Genomic DNA, 23,854 nt, shown 5'->3' with positions numbered 1-23,854 from the left:
ATTATATGCCACACGAGCTCGAATACATCGGGGGTGACACAGAGCAAAACTCAAGACTAAACACAAAGACTTTTAAAACTACTAGAGAAAAAGAAAACTGAAAAGGAATAAACTAAACAAAGGTAAAGGCAAAAGATGTGATGGTGATACGATACCGGGGCCACTCCCCCAAGCTTGGCACAAGCCAAGGGGATTGCCCATACCAATGCTCACTTGTCTTCCTTTGGCGGTGATGGTGGAGTTGTTGCAACATGACTTTGATCCTCCATCTTCCAAGGCATAGGTGCTCCATCATGGAATGATGAACGAGTCTCCGGAATCCTTAAATCTGCAGCCAACCGTATTGATTTAAATCTATACCATACTCACAGTTTTGGTTTTGCAGGTCATAGATCTGGCCCTGGAGTTGATCAATCCTTTCATAGAGCCTAGAGAGGTGCTTCCCAATGTCATTGGCATCAATCCTGTGCTTGCTGGTGAACTCCGTGATCATCATGTCGTTGGCATTGAGTCCACGCTCCACCATCCCTTGGCACTTGAAGACTTGTTGCTCCATTGCATCGAGCCTCCTCTCCATGCTTCTGGTCTTCTTGGGCCCCTCAACATCACGGATGTGCAACATCCCCTCACACATCTCAATAGATTGAGGGTGTTGCAAGACTCCCATGAGGTATTGATTGATGGCCCTCTCAAAGATCTTGTCCTTCGGAGCTTTTGGGGAAGTCATAGCGATATAGATCTGCAACAAAAACAGTCGCGAAATGAAGAACATAGGAAATCTGCGTGATGCAGAGGTCAGACCAAACGGGAGTATATATAATGAGTTTTTCCAGACCAGAAGGAGTACCCTGCACGAAAACGGTGACCGGGAGGCACACGAGGTGGCCACAAGACCTCACGGCGCGGCCAGGGGTTGGGCCTGCGCCGTGCAGGCTTGTCGCCTCCTCGCGCACTTTCTGGACTACTTCCAATTTTTGTATTTTTTCAAATATTCCAATACAGAGAAAAATTCCTACTGGAAAAGTTTTGGACTCTGTTTTCTTACCGAATCACATACCTCTTTGTTTTCGGAGTCTGAAACAAGCTGATAAATATCCCTTAGGTATTCTTCCGGAGTTATGGTATTGATAATATTGCTTTCAACATTTATGGGAGTACCTGAGATATAATGCTTGATTCTCTGCCCATTTACAACTCTCGGACAATTACCTTCCGTGTTGTTGTTCTTGATAGCACCTGAACGATATACTTCCTCAACAACATAGGGACCTTCCCATTTAGAGAGAAGCTTGCCTGTAAAGAATCTTAAACGAGAGTTATATAGCAAGACATAATCACCTACATTGAACTCACGCTTTTGTATCCTCTTATCATGCCACCTCTTAACGTTCTCTTTGAACAACTTTGCATTCTCATATGCGTGAGTTCTCCACTCATCAAGCGAGCTAATGTCATATGAAGTCTTCTCACCAGCAAGTTTGAAATCAAAGTTGAGTTCTTTGATTGCCCAGTAAGCTTTATGCTCTAGCTCAAGAGGTAAATGACATGCTTTATCGTACACCATTTTGTACGGAGACATGCCCATGGGATTCTTATAGGCAGTTCTATAAGCCCACAGTGCATCATCGAGCTTCTTGGACCAATTCTTTCTAGACCTGTTGACAGTCTTTTGCAGAATCAGTTTAAACTCTCTATTACTTAGCTCTACTTGACCACTGGACTGAGGATGATAGGGAGATGCAATTCTATGGTTGACATCGTACTTAGCGAGCGTTTTACGGAAAGCACCATGAATGAAGTGTGAACCACCGTCGCTCATCAGATATCTAGGGACTCCAAATCTAGGGAAGATAACTTCTTTCAGCATCTTGATGGAGGTGTTGTGATCAGCACTGCTAGTGGGGATAGCTTCTACCCACTTAGTGACATAATCAACAGCAACTAGGATGTGAGTATACCCATTGGATTTGGGAAAAGGTCCCACATAATCAAAGCACCAGACATCAAATGGTTCAATGTCAAGTGAATAATTCATAGGCATTTCCTGGCGTTTGCTAATATTACCTATTCTTCGTCACAAGACAAGACAAACTTACGGGCATCCTTGAAGAGAGTGGGCCAATAGAAACCTGATTGCAATACCTTGTGTGCAGTTCTATCTCCCGCATGGTGTCCTCCGTAGGCCTCGGAGTGACACTTCTGTCGGATCTATACCTGTGCATGTTCACGTACACAACGTCTAATAACACCATCTACTCCTTCCTTATAAAGGTGAGGATCATCCCAAAAGTAGTGTCTTAAGTCAAAGAAGAATTTCTTCTTTTGCTGGTATGTGAAACTAGGTGGTATATATTTGGCCACGATATAGTTTGCATAATCAGCATACCATGGTGCACTACGTGAAGCATTGATGACATTCAATTGCTCATCGGGAAAGCTATCATCAATAGGTTGTGGGTCATCAAGAACGTTCTCCAACCTAGACAAGTTATCTGCTACTGGGTTATCAACACCCTTTCTGTCGAACATGTGCAAATAAAATTCTTGTAGCGAGAGAACCCATCTGATAAGTCTAGGTTTAGTGTCCTTCTTCTCCATGATGTACTTAATAGAAGCATGATCAGTGTGAATAGTGACTTTGGAATCAACTATGTAAGACCTGAACTTTTCACATGCAAACACGACTGCTAAAAATTCCTTCTCCGTAGTAGCATAGTTTCTCTGGGCATTATCTAGTGTTTTACTAGTGTAGTGAATAACATTCAACTTCTTATCAACTCTTTTCCCTAGAATAGCACAAACAACATAATCACTAGCGTCACACATGATCTCAAAAGGCAAGTTCCAATCAGGTGGTTGAACAATAGGTGCAGTTATCAAAGCCCTCTTAAGTATTTCGAAGGCTTCCTCACAATCATCGTCAAAAACAAAAGGAATATCCTTCTGCAAGAGATTGGTAAGAGGCATAGATATCTTAGAGAAGTCTTTAATGAACCTTCTATAGAAGCCAGCATGACCAAGGAAACTTCTTATACCTTTGATATCTGTGGGGTATGGCATTTTCTCGATTGCATGAACCTTAGCCTTATCGACTTCAATACCTCTTTCAGAAATTTTATGTCCTAAGATGATGCCTTCATTAACCATAAAGTGGCACTTCTCCCAATTCAAGACAAGATTGGTGTCTTTACATGTCTGTAAGACTCGATCAAGGTTGCTGAGGCAGTCATCAAGTGAAGACCCGTAAACGGAAAAGTCATCCATGAAAACCTCGACAATCTTTTCACAAAAGTCAGATAATATAGCCATCATGCATCTTTGAAAGGTGGCTGGTGCATTACATAAGCCAAAAGGCATACATCTATAAGCAAAGGTACCGAAAGGACATGTGAAAGTGGTTTTCTCCTGATCAGATTGTGCAACTAGTATTTGGGAGAAACCAGAATAGCCGTCTAGAAAGTAGAAGTGTGTGTGTTTGGACAACCTTTCTAGCATTTGGTCGATAAAAGGCAAAGGGTAATGATTTTTCCTAGTGGCTTTATTCAACTTCCTAAAATCAATAACCATCCTATAGCAGTAATAATCCTGAGTGGGATTAATTCATCCTTTTCATTAGGGACAACGGTTGATGGGGTTATAGTCCCAGGGTAGGGTCATAGGCCTGCCCTATAGGTCCTACCCAAGGACTACCCTTCATAGAGGACAAGGCCCTTAGACAGTTCCGAATGAACTAAGGACTCCCCCCATCATCCAGTCGGTGACGAACATTCGGAGCGTATTTAACGTACCGACTGAATTCCACTCTGTACATCGTAACCTCCCAGGAGGGCAACGGTCATACGTTTTCATACACCATTGTTAACATTTAAGGCATACATTACCTGTAACGTAGGCATTTATTCACCACTATTCCACCCCTGTCCACCGGGCCATTATGAAGGGCAGCGCACTCTATATAAGCCGCCCTTCCCCACTGGTGCAGAGGTTGGCATTTACTGTAATCCTATATTCCACTCGACACTAAGCTCCCAAGAGCACTGAGACGTAGGGCTTTTACCTCCACCGTAGAGGGGCCTGAACTCATACATCCTCGCTATAGCTAAGGCTTTGCCCATCCTTTCGTACCCTACACATCTACTATCAGACTTATACCCACGACAGTTGGCGCCCACCGTGGGGCAGGCGTCTAAGCGACTTCCAGCGAGTTTGCAACTTCATCTTTTCATCATGTCGTCCGGCGGAGATTTGTGCATGGGTCATGAGATCCTCTTTGGTGCACTCTCCTTCATCGTCGACGATCCGGCATGGCTTCGGGATGCGCTTCTCGACATCGAAGCGCTCCCCGGTCGTGGGGCTACGCGCTTCCGTGCCGGTGCCCACGGCGTCCTTCTTCTCCAGCAATCGGCCCCGGTGTTGATCTTCGCCCCCGTCACGTGCCCCAACAAGCGGGCCCGCCGTCCACGGCTCCAGAGTTGGGTGCGACACGCCCAGGCGCGACAGAACGCGTCCTCTCAAGTGGCGGTCCTCGAGTCGGTTGTGGTCGCGCCGCCGTCGCAGTGCTTGGACTCAGTTCCGACTGAGATACCTTCCGAGTACTTGGGTCGCGGGCGTGCAACCGAAGTTCTCATGGCCGATTCCCATGAAAGTACCCTCCGAACTATTCGGAACGAGCACGAGGTCGGTGAATCATCCGGCGCTCGTCGTCAACACCACCATTCTGCCATTCGACGCACTCGCTAGAGCAACGTCGAGGTGTTCCGCACACCCGTCCTCAACCTGGCTGCTGCTGCCAAGATAGCCGATTCCCTCCAACTGACTGATTCAGAGGCTGGTAGAGGGATTGAGCAGATCCGTGCCCTGTTGCATACGGCGCAGCAGCAGAATTCGGCGGTCTCCCAGTCGCACAACAGGATCCACAACAGTTTTGTTCACGCGAACACGCATCGGTTGGTTTTCAGCCCCGATTCTCATCAGCGACATAGAGGAGGCAGCCGTTCCAGGAATCCCGAAGATGGTCGCCGTTCACGCACCCCTCCACGGGGTGGGCCGTACGGGCCCCGGCATCACGATGATTGGTGTTCAGTCGGTGACGCGTATGACCCAAGGCCCGACGCATGAGGATACATCGCCCAGAGGAAGGTCGACAGTAGTCGAGCCCTCCGTGATGGTCACGATAGAGACCGTCCGAGTGGAAGCAGGACCATCGTCTCTGGTCCTGAGTGCTTCAGTCGGGCCAGCCGTTCAGCTGACATCCCTCCCAACTTCCGATTGGCGACGGGAATCAACAAGTTCACAGGAGAGTCCAAACCACAAACGTGGTTGGACGACTACAGAGTGGCGGTCCAGATCGGGGGCGGAGATGACTAGGTCGCCATGAAGCATCTCCCCGTGATGCTCGACGGCACGGCACGAGCGTGGCTGAACCAGTTGGCTCCGTCAAGCATCTACAGCTGGGCAGATCTGTCCTGAGTCTTCATCAGGACCTTCGAGGGCAGGTACAAGCGCCCTGCTGGTCGCGTGGAGCTCCAGCACTGTGTCCAGAAGTAGAATGAGCCTCTACGCGATTTCATCGAGCGCTGGATGACCCTCTACCACACGATGGACAACATCGCGGAGCATCAAGCAGTCTGCGCCTTCAAGGTAGGCGTGCGGTACAGGGACCTGTACCTGAAATTCGGTCGGACAGGCGACATCTCCATGAGTAAGATGATGGAGATATCCGCACGCTATGCAAATGGCAAAGAAGAGGACCGCATACGTAGCGGCAAGCATAAGGCAGTGGCCGACGGAGATGGGAACAACAATCGGAAGCAAAAGCACAAAGCTCCGTCCACTCTGCAGGCAGAGGCAGGAGCCGTTACCAATGCCAACTCCAAGGGCAAGGGGAAAGCTCAGTACACCCCCAAGAAGAAGCAGTTCGGGAATTCCATCCTGGATCAGCCATGTCCAATCCACACGAAGATGGACAAAGAAGGCAACGCCATATTCCCGAAGCACACCACTCGGCAATGTCGCCTCCTGATCCAAGGGTTCGTTGAAGGGCAACCGAGTGAAGAGGACAGCGAGCAGGATGATGAGGACAAGGAGGATCTGTTCCCCCAAGTTCATGCAACATTGATGATTTTTGCTGACGTGGAAAGCAAGAGTCGACTGAAGCTCGTGAACAGGGAGGTGAACATGGCAACCCCAACCAACCCCACGTTCCTCAAATGGTCTCAGACTGCGATCACCTTTGATCAGTCGGATGTTCCAGCACACGTGCCCACCCAGGGAGGCAAGCTCTGGTCGTCGACCCGGTGGTGGAAGGAGTCCGACTGCGCAAAGTCCTCATGGACGGCGGTAGCGGCTTGAACATCATCTACGCCGACACTCTCAAGGGGATGGGCATTCCGATGTCCAAACTTAGCCAGAGCAGCATGCAGTTCCACGGAGTCGTCCCAGGACGAAAGGCCAAGTCACTTGGCCAGATCGCGTTGGACGTCGTTTTCGGCTCCGACAAGAACTTCCTCAAGGAAAAGCTGACATTCGAGGTGGTGGACTTCCAGAGTGCATACCATGCGATTCTGGGCCGTCCGGCGTATGCGTGTTTCATGGCCCGTCCATGTTACGTGTATTTGAAGCTGAAGATGCCGGGTCCCAAAGGTGTGATCACGGTCACAGGCAATCGGCAGCGGGCTGAGGAGTGTCTGCAGCAGGGGTCAAGGATTGCCGATCAGCAGATGGCTATCCTCAAGCTGGCTGAGTACAAGAAGAGAGCCGACCCCACTGACTTGATGCGTTCGAAGAAGCCAGCTTCGGAGTCCGCGTTCCAGTCGGCGGGAGACACGAAGAAAGTCAGCATCCACCCGACGGACGACGCCGCTGCCCCGACGAACATCTCCACCACCCTTGATCCAAAATAGGAAGCCGAGCTCCTCCACTTCCTCCGTGAGAACTGGGACATTTTTGCATGGAAGCCCGCTGACATGCCAGGTGTACCCAGGGAGTTGGCTGAACACCGACTGCATGTGGATCCTGCTGCTCAGCCCGTCCGAGAACGCCTGCGTCGGTCCGCCGCGCACAAAAGGAAGGCAATCGGAGAAGAGGTGGCTAAACTTTTGGAAGCCAACTTCATTCGCGAGGTACACCACTCCGAGTTGCTCGCCAATGTTGTCATTGTGCCCAAGAAGGACAAGTCTCTCTGTATGTGCATCGACTTCAAGCATCTCAATAAGGTCTGCCCGAAGGATCATTTCCCACTCCCCCGCATTGATCAAATTGTTGATTCGACTGCGGGTTGCGAGCGTTTATCATTCCTTGATGCCTATTCGGGCTATCATAAGATCCGTCTTTATGGTCCGGATGAATTAAAAACAGCCTTCATCACCCCATTCGGGTGTTTCTTCTACATCACTATGCCATTCGGATTGAAGAATGCAGGAGCACCTTTTATGCGCATGATCCAAAAATGCCTCCTTGACCAGATCGGTCGAAATGTGGAGGCATATATGGACGATATCGCAGTCAAGTCATGCAAATGTTCCGACCTATTGACTGACTTGGCAGAAACATTTGCCAACCTACGTAGGTACGATATCAAGCTCAACGCAGCCAAGTGTTCATTCGGTGTTCCCTGCGGGAAATTACTCAGTTTCTTTGTTTCCGAACGAGGGATCGATGTCAACCCCGAAAAGATCGGGACCGTCGTCCGAATGGAACGGCCGATCAGAATACATGATGTTCAAAGGCTCACAGGTTGCCTAGCGGCTTTGAGCAGGTTTATCGCTTGACTCGGCGAGAAGGCGTTACCTGTGTACCGACTCATGAAGAAATCAGATAGTTTCGAGTAGAGAGACGAAGCCCAAATTGCATTCGACGATGTCAAATACCTGCTTTCTACTCAGCCGGTTCTTACTGCCCCGCTTAGTAAATAACCCCTTCTTCTGTACATCGCGGCTACAAATCAAGTCGTCAACACTGTGCTCACAGTCGAACGCGAAGAAGAAGGCAAAGTGTACAAGGTTCAGCGGCCAGTGTATTATGTCTTTGAAGTCTTCACTCCTTCCAAGCAGAGGTATCCCCATTATCAAAAGATTATTTATGGGATCTACATGACTGCAAAGAAGATGGCTCATTATTTCCAAGACCACTCGGTGTCTGTCATTTCTGATGCTCCGTTGTCGAAAATCCTCCACAATCGGGACCCATCAGGCCGAGTGGCGAAGTGGGCAATGGAGATGTTATACTGCGACATCAAGTTCGAAGCCAAGAAGGCTATAAAGTCTCAAGCTCTGGCTGACTTCATAGCAAAATGGGTAGAACAACAGCAACCGACTCACTTCTACTCGGCTCATTGGACCATGTTCTTCGATGGGTCCAAGATGTTGAATGGCTCCGGCGCTGGCGTAGTGATCATATCGCCAAAAGGTGATAAACTCAAGTATGTGTTGCAGATACATTTCGACTCTTCCAACAATGAGGTAGAGTATGAAGCTCTCCTTTATGGATTGCGCATGGCCATCACACTCGGCGTCCGTCGCCTGATGGTCTATGGCGATTCAGATCTGGTGGTTAATCAAGTGATGAAGGAGTGGGATGTAAGGAACCCCACCATGACTGCATACTGCAATGCAGTAAGGAAGCTAGAGAAGAAGTTTGAAGGTCTGGAAAAACCAAGCAGCTGATGAATTGGCCAAACTTGGATCCACTCGGAGACCACTCCCGAGTGATGTCTACCTCGAGCACCTACATCTCCCCTCAATAAAAGAAGATCCTTTTACAAAGGAACCAGTACAATCAAAGAGCTCAACAGATCTGACTGAAGTCGAGGTCCCTGTTGTGGTTGATTTGATCATGGAGATTCTTGCTCTCATCCCCGAATGGACTGTACCGTTCATTGCGTACATCCTGAGGCAAGAGTTACCAGAAGACGAAGTCCAAGCTAGGCAGATCGTCCGCAGATGGAATTCCTTCACCATCATCGATGGCCAGTTATACAAGGAAATTGTTTCAGGCGTCCTTCAGCGGTGCATCTCCCCTGAGGAGGGACAGTTAATCTTGGATGAAATCCAATCAGGAACCTACGGCCATCATGCCTCCTCAAGGGCAATCGTCGCCAAAGCATTCAGAGTTGGTTTCTTTTGGTTACAGGCGAATGAAATGGAAAAGGACATGGTCGACCGTTGCGAAGGCTGTCAGTTCTATTCGAACAAGTCCCACAAGCCAACGTCTGCGCTAAAGACAATTCCTCTCGTCTGGCCATTCATCGTGTGGGGATTAGATACAGTCGGACCATTCAGAACAGGCCAAGGGGGATTCACTCATCTGTTGGTAGCAGTCGACAAGTTTACCAAGTGGATTGAAGCCAAGCCCATCAAGAAGCTCGACGCCCTTATGGCCATCAAATTTGTCAGAGACATCATCGCCAGATTCGGGGTTCCGCACAACATAATCACCGACAATGGCACAAACTTTGACTCGGACAGATTCAAATGTTTTTGCACAGGCGAAGGAATCCGAGTGGATTTTGCATCTGTGGCGCACCCCCAAACAAACGGGCAAGCAGAGAGGGCGAATGGACTTATTCTTCAAGGGTTGAAGCCTCGACTCCTGCAAGAAGTTGGACATGCCGCCAGTGCATGGGTCACCGAACTGCCTTCGGTGTTGTGGGGCCTCCGCACAACTCCGAATAGATCTACATGGCGATCCCCGTTCTTCCTCGTTTATGGAGCAGAGGCAGTCCTTCTGAGTGACTTGCTTCACAACTCTCCACGAGTCAAACTCTTCTCCGAAGCTGAAGCAGAACAAGCCAGGCAAGACGGAGTGGATCTTCTAGAAGAAGAGCGCGAGATGGCACTGACTCGCTCAACAATTTATCAGCAAGATGTGCGGCGATTTCACGCGCGAGACGTCAAGAGTCGCACATTTCAAGCAGGCGACCTGGTGCTCCGAGTGGATCAGCAGAGACCACACAAGTTGGCACCCACCTGGGAAGGACCCTTTATCATCTGTAAGGTGCTGAACAATGGAGAGTATCGACTTTACAACCTCGACAGGGAAACAGACGAGCCGCGAGCATGGAATGGAGATCTCCTGAAGCGCTTCTACACATGACCGCCGACGGGGGCAATGTAAAGAACTAGTATCATTGAACTAATACAAAGAAGATTGATTTCTTGCAGGTTCAGAATTCTCCCACGTTTTGCAGACTCCGGTCTAAAAAATTCACTCTGAGTGCGCACTAAAAGTCGCACTCACGGACTTAGCTGCGACCCAGAGTCGCCTAAGTAAAGAACTCCCTCTCCGAGCGTGCACTAAAGGTCGCACTCGGAGACTTAGCTATGACCCAGAGTCGCCTAAGTACAAACTCGCTCCGAGTGCGCACTAAAATCCGCACTCGGGGACTTAGTTGCGACCCAGAATCGCCTAAGTACAAACTCGCTCCGAGTGCGCACCAAAAGCCGCACTCGGGGACTTAGCTGCGACCCAGAATCGCCTAAGTACAAACTCGATCCGAGTGCGAGCTTACAGCCGCACTCGGGGACTTAGCTGCGACCCAGAATGTCCTAAGTACAAACTCGCTCCGAGTGCGCACTAAAAGCCGCACTCGGAGATTTAGCTGCGATCCAGAATCGCCTAAGTAAAAAGATTCCTCCGAGTGTTAACTCGAGATCCACTCGGAGGCTTAGCAGACCCTCATTGAGGCTCATGTGGATGTGAAGACAACTGACAACTACTGAGTAACAACTCGCTCCGAGTGCGCACCAAAAGCCGCACTCGGGGACTTAGCTGCGACACAGAGTCGCCTAAGTACAAACTCGCTCCGAGTACGCACTAAAAGCCGCACCCGGGGACTTAGCTGCGACCCAGAATCGCCTAAGTACAAACTCGCTCTGAGTGCGCACTAAAAGCTGCACCCGGGGACTTAGCTCCGACCAGAATCGCCTAAGTACAAACTTGCTCCGAGTGCGCACCAAAGGCCGCACTCGGTGAGTTAGCTGCGACCTAGAATCGCCTAAGTAACACCTCGCTCCGAGTGTGAGCTTGCAGCCGCACTCGGGGACTTAGCTGCGACCCAGAATCGCCTAAGTACAAACTCGCTCCGAGTGCACACTGAAAGCCGCACTCGGGGACTTAGCTGCGATCTAGAATTGCCTAAGTAAAAAAGCTTCCTTCGAGTGTATCCTCGAGATCCACTCGGAGTCTTAGCACACCCTCATTGAGGATCTTGTGGATGTGAAGACAACTGACAACTACGTGAGTAACAACTCGCTCCGAGTGCGAGCTCACAGCCGCACTCGGGGACTTAGCTGCGACCCATAATCGCCTAAGTACAAACTCGCTCCGAGTGCGCACTAAAAACCGCACTGGGGACTTAGCTGCGATCCAGAATCGCCTAACTACAAAGCTTCCTTCGAGTGTATCCTCGAGATCCACTTGGAGGCTTAGCAGACCCTCATTGAGGCTCACCTAGATGTGAAGACAGCTAACAACTACATGCTCCGCATGTTTACCATTGGCTTCACCAAGAAATGCCAAACAAAAACCATGAGCCAAAATCATTTCAAAAAAAACTTAGTGAAAGAAGAGCAAAATATTCGATTCGAATTCAAAGTTGGATCTATGATCAGTCGGGTCGGTGCGGATCAAGCTTATCCACATCGAACCACGAATGTGAAGACCAATAGCAGTGGCCAAAGATTGATACAGATACCACTCGGCATACCGAGGTAAAGATTTTCAAGCGTCACCGGGACTGGCAGGCTCCACAAAGGTGTCAAGGTCAATCCCGTCTGCGATGCGAGTGGCTGTGTCGAGGAAGGTCTCCATGAAATCTTCGAATCAAAGCTTCTTGGTGTTGGCGACCTGCAACGTCTTCAGCTTTTCTTCGCGAGCTTCCTTGCAGTGCACTCGGACCAGCGATACCACCACGTCCGCACCACAACGAGCGGCAGACTTCTTCCATGCCTGCACTCTGTTCGGGACGTCCTCCAGTCGAGTCATCAACCCTTCTATTTCTCGCCGGGAATCGTCTTCGGGCCACAACTCCTTGTCGATCCGGCAGATGACTTCTCTCAGGCGGCCAATGAAAGGACCCACTCTGCCAAGGCGAATTTGCGGTCGGAGCTAGTCCCGGTTGGCTTCGTCGCCGAGTGGATCGTTTGGGACAACTGACCGTTCAATGTCCGCTGCTTCAGCCTCAGCGTCCAGGCAAAACTCTGCAAAGAAAAGACAAGCAGAAAGTAAGCGCAGAATGAACTCCAAAGTCGAGAAGCACTCGGCAAAAAGCTTACCACCGAGCAGTGCAACCATCTTCCTTGCCCAGTCGCTGACGTACTTCTCCTGCGCCATGCACCGATTGTTCATCAACTTCAGCTGACTCATCCGTTCGGTTCTTTGACTCTTCAATTTTTCAATTTCGGCTACCAATGCCTTGTTGGTCTCCCGGGACTCCTCCTAAGACCTCTCTCGGTCTGCAAGAGCCCCCTTCACACCAGCCAGGTCATTCACAGCCGCCTCCAAGTCCGCAGCAAGCTGAATCTTTTCAGCCTTCAAAGCATTGTACGCGGATCCCATTTCGCAAGTCTTCTGCCAAATAAGCGCAAAGGGAAGATCAGACACATTCAACAAGGAAAACAATCAAAGCTCAGAGTTCTTCAGACCCCTGCCGATGCAAGCAATCGACAACGGTCTCGGGGACTACACCCAGTGGGTTCACTAAGAGTGACCCCACTGGCATGAAGCTCGAACAGGTCGGCCCTATTGAGCTACATGACAAACAGACAAGCCTATGAGACTACTATTAGCCGACCTGAGTAACACTACTCTCGGGGACTACACCCAGTGGGTGCACTCGGAGTGCCCCCACTAGTACCATTCGGGCAGATCAGCTCTGATCTGATCAGGTCATGGAAAATGCATATAAAGACAACTACCGGTGCAAGCACTCGACAGAAGTCTCGGGGACTACACCCACTGGGTTCACTCGGAGTGAACCCACTGCAAAATAATCCTACTGTATCCGAGTATATCACTTAAACCCCCAGTGGGTAACAAGAGGAAAGTAAACACTTACTAGCACACTTACTCGGATATCGTCCCGAAGTTCCAAGCTTTTCTTGTACAAAGACGCGATGGAGTCATACGCTCCCTTGGCGCCACCCACCATCAGCTCCACCTGCACCATGGCGTCCTTGGCGGCCGCCACCTGGTCTTCCGGGAGGTGTCGGGCGTCATATTGAACGTTGACGGACCCGGCACGACAGAAGACTCCTTGGGCATCCCAAGCTCAGCTCCAGTCGGTTCCGCCACGAGGGGCACCGTCTCAGTCGGCGGCATCGTCTCGGTCGGCGGCACGTTCATGGTGGGAGCAGCAGCAGATGGAACAACCTCAAGGACAGGCGCCAAAGCTGTCCCTGACCCCCTTTGGTCGTTGTCCTCCAGATGAATCACCTCCGAAGGAAGCCCGACTGAACAACATGAGATTACAGAAAAAGCGCAAGATTAAAGACAGCACTCGCGAAACAATAATATAAACTCTCGTAGTCGTGACAACGTACCTTGCTGGGATGTGGAAACGTTATCCGTATCCATGAGATCATCGTCCTGGCGCGACAGAGAGGTGGCGGAGGTAGCAGCTCTGTCAAGTAAAATCTACTCGACGGATAAGCATGAGTTCAGTCAGATACTGAAAGAGGATGGGAGAACAAGACACTGACGCTGAGGCGACTGGAACACCGATCCTCATCCGAGGAAAAGCTTTCCGAGGCTTAGGCCCACTCGGTTTGGCCACCTTGGACGGTTGGTCCGTGGGCTCGGCAGCAGCGTCCCTGGTCCTCTTCACGCTCCGAGCACTCGGAGCCACGGGACGAGCTGGCGGAGCACTCGGGGCCGCTAGAGGAGCCGGCAGAGTCGTGGGATCGTGACGGCACTTAGTTCGATGCTCTGATGGTGGAGGTGGCGAACTCTGCTCCCCAACCTCCCCCTCCTCCTCTTTAGTCTCCTCCTCCGTCTCCCCACTGTAGGAGACGTACTCGGCGCTATCCACGCTGCCCTCCTGGCTGCCCTCCTCTTCCTCAGCTGGATTCCCGTTTGAGACGGGAGAATACCAGTTGGTCCACTCCTGCACAAAACACAGTCGGCAACGTCAGACGTCAGGAAGCGGTACAAGAAAAGCAATAAATCTAAGAAGATTGAAAGCAATCGACAAGAGGTGCCCACCTCATTCGGAGGAGGATTATCGGCGCGGAAGGGCTTCACCCGCCAGGCTCCTCGGGGGTTGTCGCATGCGCGTGTGATGCCGCGGACCCATGCTGTCATGACCTCCCCAGTCACGCATTCTGGATGAGTCCGAGTGGAATCCTCAGGCCCCGCATAGTGCCACATGGCGTGGTGTCGGGCTTGCAGCGGCTGGATGCGCCGACCCAGTAAAGTCTCCAGCAAATCTGTGCCGGTGACTCCCTTGCCGACGACAGCTATCAGCGCGTCGAGCAGAGGTTGGATCTGGAGCTTTTCCACCTTTGAGAGCGCAAGCTGCCTGGGAGGGGCCGGACGGTCTAGGCTAAAAGTTGGCAACACAGTCGCAGCATTCGGACAAGCGATGTCCTGGCAATAGAACCAGGTCGACTGCCAGTTCCTAACTGACTCGGACAACTGGAGAGGGGGGTAGCTACTTTTTGTTTTCTTCTGGAAGCCTAAGCCCCCGCAGAGTTGGATGAGATGGGTCTTATCGTCCGACTGGCTAAGCTTTTTGACAGTTTGGGACCTAGCGGAGAAGACGTACTTAAAGACCCCCAAGTGGGGGGGACATCCAATAAAGCACTTGCAAAGGGTGACGAATGCGGCAAGATGGGCTATCGCGTTCGGAGGAAAATGATGGAGCTGCGCCCCGAAGTGATTCATAATACCTCTAAAGAAGGGGTGGGGAGGCAGGGACAAAACCCTTGAACACGTGGCTGAGCAGCAGGACGCGCTCCCCCTCCTTCGGCGCCGGCTCTGTCTCGCCCTCCGCTGGCAGCCTCCACGACTTGTTGGCGATCATGTCGTGCTCCACTAGCTCCAACAAATCATCCGCCGTCACCGTGGAGCGGAGGAAATCCCCCTGGATACAACCCGCCGGCAGTGCCCACTGTTGCCGCTGAGCAAGGGCCGCCCCCTTCTTGTTCTTCTTCTGCGACTCGAGTTTGCTGGTCTGCCCCTTCGTCATGGTGAAGGCAACAGATCCGCAGAGGAGGAGAGGAAGGAGGAGGCTTGGAGCACCCAGGGAGCTGCGGGAGGAGCAAGGTTAATGCGAGGAAGAAGAGCAGCGCAACAAGAAATCCCTGCCGGAGGGGCTTAACTAAGCTTCCAACTGAGTCACTAACAGGTGGCCCCGAAATCTTATCCCCCCGACCGGCTGTTGCGATGTTAGTGAAAAAGATAAAGGAGCGGTAATCAAGGCGGCAGAAACTACTCGATGGCGAAGTCGTCATCCCCGCTGAGCGCGCTACAACCGAAATTTGAGGATCCCCGAAAATCCGCCACTGTCAGTGTGACCGGTCACATCGAAAGATTCCGCGGAAGCACTCGGTCCCTGACGGTTCGTTTCACTGGTATATTCACTGGATCACTGGTTGAAAGGATAAAATGTATCGAGGCAAACAACTCCAAAGTCACATCCATACCAGTCGGATCCGTACTCCACGCATCACTTCATCGTTCCAACCTTGATCCATTCGGGGACTAATGATGGGGTTATAGTCCCAGGGTAGGGTCATAGGCCTGCCCTATAGGTCCTACCAAGGACTACCCTTCATAGAGGACAAGGCACTTAGACAGTTCCGACTGAACTAAGGACTCCCCCCATCATCCAGTCGGTGACGAACATTCGGAGCGTATTTAACGTACCGACTGAATTCCACTCTGTACATCGTAACCTCCCAGGAGGGCAACGGTCATACATTTTTATACACCATAATTAACATTTAAGGCATACGTTACCTGTAACATAGGCATTTATTCGCCACTATTCCACTCCTGTCCATCGGGCCATTATGAAGGGCAGCGCACTCTATATAAGCCGCCCTTCCCCGCTTGTGCAGAGGTTGGCATTTACTGTAATCCTATATTCCACTCGAAACTAAGCTCCCAAGAGCACTGAGACGTAGAGCTTTTACCTCCACCGTAGAGGGGCCTGCACTCATACATCTTTGCCGTAGCTAAGGCTCTGCCCATCCTTTCGTACCCTACACATCTACTGTCAGACTTATACCCACGACAACGGTAATGCCTTCCTTCTTAGGAACGCAATGCACCGGACTCACCTAATCGCTTTGAGAAATAGGATAGATAATACCCGCTTCCAGGAGATTTAGTATTTCTTTTCTTACTACTTCTTTCATCTTAGGATTCAATCTCCTTTGATGATCAGCAAGTGGTTTGAATTCAGGATCAATTTTGATCTTGTGCTGGCATAGAGTGGGACTAATGCTCTTAAGATCATCAAGAGTGTATCCAATAGCAGCACGGTGCTTCCTCAGAGTTTTTAGTAACTTCTTTTCTTCATGCTGTGTGAGGCTAGCACTAATAATAACATGATATATCTCTTTTTCATCAAGATAGGCATACTTAAGAGTATCAGGCAACTGTTTAAGCTCGAACACAGGATCACGCTTTGGTGGGGGTGGATCCCCAAGCAGTTCAACAGGCAAGTTATTCTTAAGGATAGGATATTGTTCTAAGACAACTCTATCTATTTCATCCCTTTCATCCATGTGCATACCATTTTCATGCTCAAGCAAGTATTGCTGTAAGGGATCAGTAGGAGGCATGGCAATAGAAGCTAAGGCAATAGTTTCATCCTTACTAGGCAACTCCTTTTCATGAGGTTGTCTACCAAACATGGAGAAATGGAACTCATGTGACACACCTTCGACGCCAAAAGTGACAGTTTGCTTCTCACAATCAATATGAGCATTGACTGTATTGAGAAAAGGTCTGCCAAATATGATGGGACAAAAGCTATCTTGTGTAGTAGGAAGAACGAGGAAATCAGCAGGATACTTCGTTTTACCACACAAGACTTCAACATCCCTAACAATTCCCACAGGGCAGATAGTATCTCTATTGGCAAGCTGAATAGTGACATCAATAGGCTCTATCTCAACAGGTGCAATCGCATCTTTGATTTCATCGTATAAGGATTGAGGTATTGCACTAACACTAGCACCCACGTCACATAAACCATGATAACAATGATCTCCTATCTTAATCGAAACCACAGGCATGCCAACAACAGGCCTATGTTTGTCTCTAACGTGAGGTTTAGCAATTCTAGCAGCATCTTCACAAAAGTGAATATTATGTCCCTCAACATCGTCGGGCAGAAGATCTTTGATAATAGCAATGCTAGGTTCAACTCTAATTTTCTCAGGGGGTGTAGGTGTTCTAATATAGCCTCTACGTATCACAGTTGAAGCTTTAGAATGATCCTTTATCCTAACAGGGAAAGGTGGTTTCTCAATGTAAGCAGTGGGAACCACAGGATCATTATAGGCAATGACTTTCTCTTCAACTGGAGTGGGTTTAACTACATTGACTTCTAAAGGAGGATGATATTTAAACTACTTCTCTTTGCAAAGATCAATATGAGCAGCAAATGATTCACACAATGAAGCTACTATCTCAGAGTCAAGTCCATACTTAGCGCTAAATCACAAAAAGTATTTGTCTCAACAAAGTATTTAATGCAATCAAACATGAAATTCATACCTGACTCCTTACCTTCTTCAAGCTCCCAATATTCAGAGTTGCGTTTAGTTCTTTCCAATAAATTCCATGAAGTCAATATCTCTCTTCATAAAAGAACCAGTACAAGAAGTGTCAAGCATGGCGCGATCATCTTGAGAAAGCCGAGCATAGAAGTTCTGAATGATAATTTCTCTCGAGAGCTCATGATTGGGGCATGAATATAGCATTGATTTAAGCCTCCCCCAAGCTTGAGCGATGCGTTGTCTGTCACGAGGCCAAAAATTAAAAATATAATTCTGATCACGATGTACTAAATGCATAGGATAAAACTTTTGACGAAATTCCAATTTCAACCGATTGTAGTCCCATGATCCAGTATCATCACATAGCCTATACCATGTCAACGCCTTATCCTTCAAAGATAAAGGAAAGACCTTCTTCTTGACCTCATCCTCAGGCATACCTGCAATCTTAAATAAACCACAAACTTCATCTACATAGATTAGATGCAAGTCTCGATGTGATGTTCCATCTCCTGTAAAAGGATTAGCCAGCAGTTTCTCAAGCATACCCGAAGGAAATTCAAAGCAAATATTTTCAGTAGGTGCAGCAACTTGAGGAGAAACTCTTTGTGCTTCCGTTCGAGGTGAAGATACCCCGAACAAGCCCCTCAAAGAATTACTATCCATAGTGACAAGTGACAATAAATTTCAGCACACTATATGAATGTTTCCTTACCAAGTTCCACTTACCAAAGGCGCTTTACTCCCCAGCAACGGCGCCAGAAAAGAGTCTTGATGACCCACAAGTATAGGTGATTAATCGTAGTCCTTTCGATAAGTAAGAGTGTCGAACCCAATGAGGAACAAAAGTAGCAACAGTGCAAAAAAGTGGCCCAATTCCTTTTGTAATAAGGGACAAGCCTAGACAAAGTCTTATAGGAGAAAAAACGCTCCCGAGGAGACACGGGAATTTCTGTCATGCTAGTTTTTATCATGTTCATATGATTCGCGGTCGTTACTTTGATAGTTTGATATGTGGGTGAACTGGCACTAGGGTACTGCCCTTACTTGGACAAGCATCCCACTTATGATTAACCCCTCTCGCAAGCATCCGCAAATACAAAAGAAGAATTAAGACAAAGTCTAACCATAGCATTAAACTAATGGATCCAAATCAGCCCCTTACGAAGCAACGCATAAACCAGGGTTTAAGCTTCTGTCACTCTAGCAACCCATCATCTACTTACTACTTCCCAATGCCTTCCTCTAGGCCCAAATAATGGTGAAGTGTTATGTAGTCGACGTTCACATGACACCACTAGAGGAAAAACAACATACAACACATCAAATTACCAAACGAATACCAAATTCACATGACTACTATTAGCATGACTTATCCCATATCCTCAGGAACAAAAGTAACTACTCACAAAGCATAATCATATTCATGACCAGAGAGGTAATGAGTAGCATCAAGGATCTGAACATAAACTCTTCCACCAAGTAATCCAACTAGCATCAACTACAAAGAGTAATCAACACTACTAGCAACCTTACAAGTAGCAATTGAGTCGCGAGACGGAGATTGGTTACAAGTGATGAACTAGGGTTTGGAGATGAGATGGTGCTGATGAAGATGTTGATGGTGACGAGTCCCCTACAATGAAAGGAGTGTTGGTGATCACGATGGCGACGATTTCCCCCTCCGGGAGGGAAGTTTCCCCGGCAGGATCGTCCTGCCGGAGCTCTAGATTGGTTCTGCTAAAGTTCCGCCTCGTGGCAGCGTCGAAACCACGAAAAAGCTCCTCCCTGATTTTTTCCTGGACGAAACCCTTCATATAGCACAAGAGGTGGGAAAGTGGTCCTGCAAGGTGCCCACAAGCCCTCATGGCGTGGCCTAGGGGCTGGCCGCGCCGTGCAGGCTTGTGGCCACCTGCACGTCCCCCTCTGGCACTTCTTCGGCCCAGTATTTTTTATGAATCGGGAAAAAAAACCTCGTTGATTTTTACGGTGTTTGGAGTTGTGCAGAATAGGTATCTCAACTTTGCTCCACTTTCAGGTCAGAATTCCAGTTGTCGGTATTCTCCCTCTTCATGTAAACCTTGCAAAATAAGAGAGAAAAGGCATAAGAATAGTATCGTGAAGTGAAATAAGAGCCAAAGAAGCGATAAATATCAACTTGAAAACATGATGCAAAATGGACGTATCACGGCACACGTGTCCTGCAGTCGCGCGGTGACGCTCTCGCTCCTCGAGGTGCACGGGTTGCGCTAGGCCACGACAGTACAATCCCCAAGAATCGTGCAGTCCATCATTGCTCATTGAATGGCATGGGTGTAGCCTGACCACACCCAACGGCCCTCGCAGACGTGACCATTCGGTGGATAGGTGAGGCAATGTGGGCGAACATTGCTCCTGTCGGCCCACATCGTGACCCTCACAGGGAGCGCTACACTCGCGCTCCCACGATGGTTGGTGACTGTGATGATGTGTGGCTGGCCCGCCTATAAATTCACCCAGCCCCGTCGGGGGGGGGGGGAGCGGCACCGCAACCTTGAGCTTCTTCTCTGCTTCCTCTGCTTCCTGCAAGAAAGCCTCTTCTCCCCTTCACTCTTTGTCTCCATGGCATCGCCGGAGATGGTTTTGGCCGGCGGAAGCGCGCTGCGCATCCCGCGCCTTCATCCTGCTCCATAGGAGCGGCGGAGGGCCCTCGAGGCCTCCGCGCGTCCGTCACCACTGGGCTATGGCCGACGAGTAAGTCTCTCATTGTGTCTCCTTTACTTGTTGCTTCATTTGCTGCTTGGTGGTTGATCTTCCTTCTTCTCCAGCGCGACCGCCTCCAAGAAGCCCAAACTTGGCGAGCTCCAAGTGGAAGTGGAGGGGTTGCAGGCCCAGCTTGAGAGCGCTGAGGCACCCACCACGCCGCCCGCCAGGGCGAGGCGGAGGCGAAGGCAGAGCTGGCGTCGCTGTAGCAGTAGGTCAAGGAGAAGATCGACGCTATGCAGGCCGCTCAGGACGAGGCGTCGTACGCCCAGCTGATGGCGTCCTAGCGCGCCAAGCAATTCGCGGACATCGCCGGTCGGGCTGCCGCCGTGACGCGCTGATTTGCGGGGGAGACCCCGGCGTTGCCTAACGTGAGGAGCGACGGGGGCTACCTAGCCTTCTACCATAGGGTCGTGGAGGCGCTGGAGGCTGGCCTCTCCGGCATGGAGGAGGAGAGCGCGTCCAGTGCGCCCGAGCTTCTGGGCCTTGCCCTAACGCTCGTCTTCTCCAACCTGCGTCGCCTCACTCCGGAGCTCGAGCTTCGGCCCGTCTTCGAGCCGGCGCCTGCTGAGTCCTGCTGTCTTCTCCGGGATGAAGTCCGCCCGCATGTGGACGCCCTGGTGGAGCGGCATGTCCAGGTGCCCGCCTCGAGCTAGGAGGGGGGTCCTGACGCAGAGCCGGCAGGCTCCATGGGTGACCTCGGCAACCCCTCCCCTTAGGTGTCCCTAGCTTCTGTTTACCTTGTCCTATAACAGTGGATCAAGAACCCTGCCCTGCCGGGCATTTAGATTTTGCTGTTATTTTCTATGCCGTTCTCCTTTTTCCCGTTGCTCCTGAAATGATGGCTTGCTCGTCGGGGGTCGATGCGGCTGGGCTTCGAAGCTTACGTGTGTCGCCGCTCTAGCCGTTGCTTGGGGTGATGAGGGTCCGAGACCCTCAGGAGGTCCTGTCCTCCCGAGGCACTGCTCGTGTCGCCGCGCGCTTGGCCGATGACATCATTCCTCGCTACAGCCGAATCTTTGGGCTCTGCATCCCTTTGTTAGTGCACATGTTTTTAATTCATTGTTAGTTTAACGCGAGGCGAGAAGGTTTCGGTCCGGGCTTGTGGGGTACTTAGCTCATGGGTTTGTGTCGGTCCCTTGCGTAGTCCTTCATGTGCAGCTCCTGTTTCGTAGGTGGGACGAGGTGAAGACCCTTTTGGCACTCTATGTCTACGGGTCCCGGTCTGATGCATTTGCCTACCTCCGTAAGGCGCAAACCGTTACCAAGGTTCTCCCCCACGGGGCAAGGCCATGACCCGAAGGCCAGGTGGCCTTGTGACCGGTAAGGCTCCTGAGGCGTGCTTCTTGGGAGCCCCCCTCGACACGCAAGCCACTCTACGTCATGAGGCCCCGGCCCTCCACATTTCGCCACCGCTGTTAGGCTTGCACTTCACAGGCCGGGGCCCCGCCATTCCTAACGCCGACCGGGGCTCCTGGACTGCGCCAACAGTGGCGAGTGGCATTACCGCCGGTAAGGCTCCTGAGGCGTGCCCAGGAGCCCCCTTTCTGGCGCCCGAGCGATTCCACAGTCCGTTCCTTTGTTCATCGCCCCAGGCGGCCCTGAGGCCTCATGACACTCTTGGTGATGGTATCAAGTTTCGGTCCGGACCCCCACGCGGGGGTTGACTACTTAAAAATCTTTGCCCCCGGGGTAAAAGTCCTTGCTTTCATGCTCCTTGACTCTTAGGGGCGGTGCGGAGCAGTTATCTCCAAATACGTCCTCCGGACGGAGGTTTTAAATTCAGTGAAATAAGAAAGCGCCAGAGAAAGTTTCCCCCCTTTTGTTTTTCTAATGTGAGGCACTGAAAATTAGAAAATAGCTTTTATAACTGGCGAGTTTAAGTTAAGTGAAAAATAGTTTGAAATCCAAGAAAAGCAAGCAAACGTCGCGTCCGGCACTCTGGCTGGCATACTCATTGGCCGAGTATATGGGTTTCATTGCCAGCTGCGGGCATGGTCATTGGTGGGCCGTGCTAATTGCCTTTGTCTTGTCCCCAGAGCGGAATATAGGGCTTCCACCAGGCGTGAGATGGGCCCCTTCCGTGTCCTTGAGGGTCTTGGGCGTATATAGCCTCGGCTCATTATTTTGTGAGAGTGTCATGGTGGGGGTGTATATGGGAGGTCAGGAGGACGCTTTGGCCTCGCAAGTGTCCCTACCCCCAAGGCATAGGCGTTTGATTCTGGAAGTCATTGGTGGACTGTGTTGATTTCCTCAATCTGTACCCAGCGCGGAGCATAGGTCTTCCCCTAGGCGTGGGGTGGACCCCTACCACGTCCTCGGGGGACCCTGGGCCTATACAGCCTCGGCTCGTTATTACGTAAGAGTGTCACGGGATGAAGTAGGTTCCGGAAGGATTGAAGGATGATGCATAGGTGCGATGGGTTGATGCAGGTCCTGCATGCTCCTTCTCCGGAGGGCAGTTAAGGGATTTTATGGCTCTATGTTGACAGGTCCCAGTCCCGCACATTTCCCTACCATTGTGAGGCCCTCACGAGGCAAGGCCCCAACATCCCCCGATAACGACCAAGCCTGGACAGCACCAGGGTGGTCAAGTGGCTTTGTGACCAGTAAGGCTCCAGAGGCGCGTTGCTCAGGAGCCCCCCTTAACGTTCGAGCGGGTCTAGGTCGCTAGGATTTAGTCCCGCACATTTCCCAACCGCCGTCGTGTGGGACCGAGTGAAGGATGTAGCTTCGGGGTCAGGCCCTTCCACCCCTAATAACGACCGGATAACCGAGGACGCTGTCAAGGGCGGCAGGTGCCCTAGTTTTCGGTAAGTCCCCAGAGGCGCGATTCTCAGGAGCCCCCTTTTGACGATCAAGCGACTGTGTGTCGCCACGTTCCAGTCCCGCACATTTCCCAACCGCCATCGCATGTGACCCCGTGAACGGATGTAGCTACGGGGTCAGGCCCTGCCACCCATGATAACAACCGGATAACCGAGGACACTGTCAAGGGTGGGAGGTGGCCTTGTGACCGGTAAGGCTCCTGAGGCGCGATGCTCAGGAGCCCCCTTTGACGCTCAAGCGACTCTGATTTGATCCTATCGATTGTGGTCCTGGGGAGCCGCGGGGCTTCCCAGACCCCGCGTCAGGGCGACGTGCACCGGCCAAAGCCCCCGAGCAAGGGAGGTAGATCGCCCAAAAATGCAAGCAAGGCAGTGTGTTAGGTTGACAAAGGTGCAGCAGAAATCATAAAATATTGCGCAAACTATACGATGGGTAGAAGCATGCCCTGAATATTTGAAGTTCCTGCAGTCAGCACACACTTCCTAAAGAAGTAAATGTAAAAAACTACCTCGAATATTTCCCTTTTGCCTCAGGAGCGCCTCGCGAGGCCTGAA

This window comes from Hordeum vulgare, chromosome 6H (assembly GCF_904849725.1).
Source record: "Hordeum vulgare subsp. vulgare chromosome 6H, MorexV3_pseudomolecules_assembly, whole genome shotgun sequence".
Classification (NCBI taxonomy): domain Eukaryota; kingdom Viridiplantae; phylum Streptophyta; class Magnoliopsida; order Poales; family Poaceae; genus Hordeum; species Hordeum vulgare.
Note: the sequence above shows the minus strand (reverse complement) of the source record.